Source organism: Humulus lupulus, chromosome 6 (assembly GCF_963169125.1).
Source record: "Humulus lupulus chromosome 6, drHumLupu1.1, whole genome shotgun sequence".
Taxonomy (NCBI): Eukaryota; Viridiplantae; Streptophyta; class Magnoliopsida; order Rosales; family Cannabaceae; genus Humulus; species Humulus lupulus.
Window position 1 is genome coordinate 175578920 of NC_084798.1, and position 6946 is coordinate 175585865.

Here is a 6946-nt window from a genome sequence, read left to right on the forward strand (position 1 = left end):
TACACAAAAATGAATACAAGTTATTAAGCATGCAATGTAAGTCAGTATGACAAAGTCACAGTACAAATGACTTACCAAAGATAGAAGCTCACCACCCTTGTCGAAGATGGTGTTGGCATCGCAGCCGGAGGTGAGGAACTCCCATTGAGGGGCGCTGAGGTTGCTGAGACTTTGGCCAATGCGGGATAGGACATCCGAGCCTAGATTGACTCCATGTGACCCAGCTGCATTATCAAGCATGTACTCTGGGATGTGAGTTGAGATCGACCAAAGTCGTTCCCGTGTGGGGGCTTCTCTCTTTTGGGCAGCAGGAGTTTGTTGGGTAACTCAGACTGAAGAAGGAGGCAGGGGCTCTATGGGCGCCGCTGACTCAGTTTCAGCAGTTACCCTAATCTTGGGATTAGGGCCAACATCCTGGCTCAAGCCCTGAACAGCCGAGGCTGGAGCAATTGCCTCAGATCTCTTGGGAATTTTGGAGGGATGACCCCTCTTTGAGACGCCCTTTGGTGTTTGCTTGCCTTGGCCACTGAGGGACGGTTGAGCACGTTGTCGAGATCAGAGTCCATGTCACCTGTAAAAAACACAAGTCACACTTTAGTGATCGAGCTAAGGTTATTAAAAGAAACAAGACCAAGGATAACATAAACTTAACTGGTACACTCGGCCGAGCTTGATCTCGGAGACCAGGAAATTCCCCTATCTTCTGAGAACACTGGGGGAGTCCCATCTCTATATGTAGGAGATAGCCTCGAAAGGTCTCTATACATGTTGGTTCCATACTGAACGACAACCCCATCCCAGACCTCGTTTAGACTATACATGGTTTGATACTGACCTAACCATCTATCAAACCTATGCACTCTATAATCTACCCATGACCACACATAAAAATTATCCCTAGGATCCGGAAAGAGGATCAGTACATCGGGTTTGGGCTTAAGCATAGTAGGAGACCACATAGAGGAGCTGAGCACAACTTTAACTCCATCCCCCGAGCTTGGTGAGGCTTCGTCTTTGGCTTCGTTACCCGAGGAATGCCGATCGTGTCGGCGAGCCACCAGGCTGCGAGCCTGCAAGCTCGAAGACCTCCCCCTGGGGGGAGTCTATCACTGGGAAGTGGCACGCGGTCCCATCTCAAGTACTTGCAGTAAGTCGAGTCATCCGTAGACTGGCCTTCCTCTAAGAGGCAGCAAGATCGAAGCTGGTCTTCATGGAAATGGTAGGACATAGATCTCTGACCATAGGGCAGTTGGAGCAAGGCTGCCCTATGCTCCACCCTCGTTTCTGATGCGGTGGGGTGGTGGTAATTGGCTGCAGGAACAACTAAGTATAAATATTCTAAGCCTAACTATTTGATAAAAAGGGGGGGGGGGGGGATAAGTGTGATAAGGTACTTATGGATGCATTGAAAAGAGTAAAATCTGGAAGGGGTGAGACCATCCGTCCAGAAAAAGGCAAGCTTGAAATTCGGGGGATGATTTGGCATATCTTCGAAGAGCTTTTTCTCCTTCGGGTAGCTCGATAGATAATAAAAGTCGTCCCTACCATGAGCTCGAGATGGTTGCTTTTGAGACAAAAGAGATGTAATATCTCTTGAGGCGAAGGCCCTTCCTACTTCTGCTTGTGGTATAACGACGTAATGGCTGATAGAACCCTGAAGATATTGGTCTAGAGCTGGAATGGGGAGAGCCCAACGAAGTCCATAAATTCCTTGAAATATGGTTTCAGGGGTAGTAGAGCCCCTGCCCTCATATGCTCGTGACTCCATGCGGTGAGCTTGATTTTGATATTGGGATTTCCATCTCCGGGGGCGAAGCAGCTCTGTTCGTTCAAAGCCACAGGCCGACACATTAGGGTGCCAGAAAGTTTGAGTCCATGGAAAGCCAATATCTCGGATATTTGGCTGGTAGAAGTGATTAAGCTCCTATAGTGCTCAGCCTCAAAGAATTCTTCTTTCTAGGTGGAAATTGATGAGGCTTGGGAGGTGGAAGGATGCTTTGAAGGATCTTCCATCAATTTAAAAGAAAGCAAACCAGGCTTGAAGGCAACAGTGACTTTGAGCTTGGGATCTAGTGGAATAGGTCTGATTTCGGAGTCCGGATCTGGATAAACCATGACTCAGAGTATTTTTCTCTTTCTCTCCTCGACCTCGTCTAATTGGCATCGAAACCGATCTCGAATATCATCTAGTTCGCTCCTTTCTCTATGCTCGCGTATTAGATGCTGGTTTCGTGTGAAGGGTGATTTAGGACTGAGAGTTGACGAGGAGTAAGGAATAGCGAGCTCGGACCCCCACTGAGTCTCAGAGTACTGCGACATCTAACAAGAAAGAAAAGGGTGAGGGCCCAGTATATAGGAAATCACAAAGAAATTATAATTTTGACGATTCGAGCTCGAAAGTTTGAGATCACGAAATTACCTCAATCGAGACTGAAGTCTGTAAAGGGTAAGATGAATTCGAAGGTGAGCCTCGAACTACTGTAAAGTTTGGGCTTCGAGCATGTACCCACACAAGAGAGTGGGGAAGTGGATATCAGTTTCAAGAAATCCCAGATTTTTAGGGATAGAGTTGATAATCTATCCAAAAAGGCGATATTATTGGGATTTGTATAGTTAAAACCCTAAACCAAAACCCTTATTTCTTGGCTTAAAAGAAACGCTACTCCTAATCAGAATAACCCCATTGTTGCATTTTTTGCACTAATAAAATCTCAGTTAAAGAACCATGATTCCAAAACTTCAAATCCAAACATTTGCTTAGTATCAAATAAACTACCTTTGCAAAAACTAGAAACGAAACTAGTAAAAATATTCATGATACAGAGAAGTACGTAAAAACGTATGAAAAAAAAAGTGCGAGAGTCAAGAACAGAAACATATTCATGATACAGAGAAGTACGTAAAAACGTATGAAAAACAAAGTGCGAGAGTCAAGAACAGAAGCTTACGGATATAGAGAAATCATTGACTGGAATATTGGTTGCAAGAAGGACTTCACGGATTCGAAGGTATAGGAGTTGCTTTGTTTCTTTGGTTTAGAGAACATGCAAAGGAACAAAAAAGGGAAAGAGGCTCTGGTTCGTTTTCTTCTCTCTGAAAGTTGGAATGCAAAAATAGGAGTGATGAAGATGAAGTGGAACAAATCATGACCCTTGGTTTGATTTAGAGTATGATCTAATGGATGGGGTTAAAATATGATTATGGCGACAAAAAGGAGATACGATAAGACATGGGCAGAGATAAAAGGTACACAAGTACTTTGATTGGGCAACCCCTAGTTGATACGTGTCCATACTCGAGTGTGGTAGGTGGCACGATTTTTGAAAGTAGCAGTTCAAAACTTTCCATCTCATAGGATTCAAACCAATACTTTTGAGGGGGCAAAATGTTACACCCAAATTTCGAGAATAGAAATTATGGTCTCAAAAGACAGGCACGTAAAGTGTAAGCTCGAAATAAGAAAATTCGTCATGTGATCAGCATTAATGATAATTGAGTTTGAAAAAATCGCTCAATATTAAAATGACGACGTCAGAATAGGCGAGCTTGGAACCACGTGATCCTCAGGATGTTTCGAGGTTACAAGTTAAGCTCAAAGCTACTATGACAATGGTTCAACATTTGTCTAATTTTCCTAGTCTATTTTTACTAGAATCCGTCGAGAAGGTTCGAGCCCGAGCATTGCGATCTCAGAGAAGACGATCCCGATAAAGTCACTTGTTAAGATCGTGACAAGTCGAGGTAGCGAGCTCGTGATGGTTTGTCGATCCCGAAGATATCTAAGTCAAATATTTGAGATCGATAATCTAGTGTGAATACAGTTACTGTTTGAAAATCCATATATCTAGGGACTTGTTGTAATTTGTTAATAAACCCCGAAAATCAGGGGATATTGTATATTTATACGCTTTTGATTGCATTTATTTGAAATTTGAATCATAACTTCCCAAAATGTGAGGAGAGATATTCTGTAAACCAGTCTATAAATAGACTAGAGAAATTCATTTGTTTTGGGACTGAACTGGGTACTGGGAATACTCTGCTGAATTGTTTTTTAAATGCTTTGAGAGAATTCAACAATTCAATAATATTGACTCGTGAACTAGGCAGATTTTAACTACTTAACCATGTAAAAAATCGTGTGTTTCTTATTTATTTTTCTGATTTTGTGTTTAGTGCTCTTCATTTCTAAGTTGACGAAAAATGGCATCAACAAGGTGTTGCAGTGATATAAGATTGTAATTATGCATGTTTGATTAATTAATCAATTGGTTTGTTGTTTTTATGTGATGAATACATATTCATTTTAATTTGGGAAATGTGATAGATTTAGGGGAAATGTTGCCAAATTTTTTAGATTTATTAATATGAGAATTATGCTTGTTTGATTGATTTTTTTTAACACTATTGTTTATTATGTGTTGTGCAGGGAAAATGCTGCCTAAGTTTTTTAACATATTATTTCCTTTATTTACTTGTCAATTAGGTAATTTGTCCTTGGAACAACAAGTCATAATTTTATATACATATATTTTGTTTATTGATAAATATCTTACCCAAATGTTTTTTTTTGGCTGTAGCTTTTACTGGATGTCAGTATTGATTCAGTCACACAATCATTCGGTGGCATTTTTGGATCCTGTAAATTCACATTTTCGTCTGGAAATCATGGAGATAATATCATGTAAGTTATACATATTACTTAATTAAATTATGATTTCATTCTAATTCGCATCTGGATAAATATTAATATTGTGTGCAGAGCATTAGATCATTATGATACACACCAAAGACAAAAAGAGTCTATTTACTAAAAGTTTGTGTTCCTAAAGTAAGTAAATTATTACTTATCTTATTAAAGTTTTGGATATATTTTTATTATAATAACTTGCTAAATATGTAACTTACATTTGGATAATTATGTTGTAATAACGTCGAAACCAAATTGAGTTCACCGAGTGTGGCTATTACATTATGAAGTTTGTTAGAGAATTGATTTCACAGCCTAGACCGAAGACCTACTTGTGAAATGAGGTATTGTTTTATCCTTTAAATTTAATTTAAACTATCGCTTATGATTTTATTTGGATGAATTCTAACTTATTACTTTAAGTATTTCTTAAATAGTTTAAGAATACGGCATCATATATGGGTGACGAAATCAACAAGATACAGGATGAGTGGACTGAATCAATTATGGCGTATCTCAGTTAGCAAATGAGCAAGTTTGGTGAGGAAATTTTAGTTTAAGTGTTTAATACTTAGAAATTTAGAATATAATAGTTATAACTATATACATAGATTAACTTTGAAATCTGAATTAATTTTGTAGATTTAATCCCAAATGTTAACTATACAAATATGTTATTGATTTATGGTGTTGTTTTTATTTTTATACTGCATTTTTTTGTTTTTTTTGTTGTTTTTCTATTTCTGCTCCTATTTATTTTATCATATAGGCCAAGGGAATTGTCATAAACATTTGTAGTTTCCCTAGTTCAAACATTATGTGAGAGTACCTAACTGACGCAAAAAAAATCACATTTTTTAGCATTTGTGGAAGTTATCCACTGGCGCAAACCAACCTGGCATTTGCGCTAGTGCCCAACTGTCACAAACTTGGCATTTGTGATAGTTCTCCACTGACGCAAACGCCTGGTTTTGTGTCAGTGCTCCACTGTCACAAACGTGGCATTTGTGGCAGTTAGGCACTGACGCAAATGCCAAGCGTTTTTTTCAGTGAAGAACTGCCACAAATGCCACGTATGTCACAGTGGAGCATTGATGCAAATGTCAGGCTGATTTGCATCATGGGATTCTGTGTCACTTTTAAAATTGATGCAAAAAAATCAATTGTGACAGTTGAGAACTGACGTAAATGACTATTTTTGTAGTAGTGCCCAAGAGACCATTTGATTTCTTTCATATGGTCAATCTGGAATACAACAGAAGCGTATGAGATGAATCCCTTGGGGATAATCTATTCCTATTTCACTTTGCAAGAGATGTAGATCAAAATTAGATTCTTTCGGAGGGCCATGGATCTTCGAGAATAGTTTGTTACTGTTGAAAGAACCTAACAGGGAAGGGAATTATGCAAAAAAGTGTTTCAACTCGGCGACACTATGGTTTCAATTCCATAACCTCCCAATCTTCTGTATGATAGGGAATTGGGGTCAAAAGCTCGGCGACATGATTGATGAGGTTCTTTAGCTTGATGCTAATGCCTCAAGATACTGTCTTGGTAAGTACATCCGGGTCCGAGTCAGATAGACATCACCAAGGCTCTACCTACAACTTTGAACGTAAAACTTGTTGAGGGGGAGGATACACACCACATTGTGATACAATGTGAGCAACTCCCAGATTATTTTTACAATTGTGTTATCCTTAGTCATACTCTATGGTAATGCAAGGTTCAGAAATTTTTTAAAGAATTGTTTACAACAATTCAAATGTGGTGAGTGGATAAGGGCTCCTAATACATCGAAACACTCTGGTAGGATGACAGTGGCAAATAAGATAAGTCGCTCTAGTCTGGAGTTCAACGGGAGTCCTAGAATGGATATATCTAATCCGGAAAGTGTACAAGTAGCAATTGTTCTAGGTTGGAAAAAGAAGGTGCCACCACCCCAAACAGAAAACTTGTCGGACATGGTACTAACGGGTGGTGGTCGTGTAGACGATGATTGAGGGAAATCGAAGTGGGAAAATGAAAGGCCCCGAAAAGGAAAGATGACTAATGAAGAAATTAATGTCCAAACTCCCTTATCAGTCACCAACCTGATCAAGGAAACAATCATTAAAACGATATCTCCTTTGCCCTGTGATGGGGTCAATAGAGATATATTACCTATATTTGGGTAGACCCATGGCATCTCTTACTCATGTAATTGAGCATAGGGATTTTAGCATTCATTGTGCATAAAAAATAGGAGATTTGGAG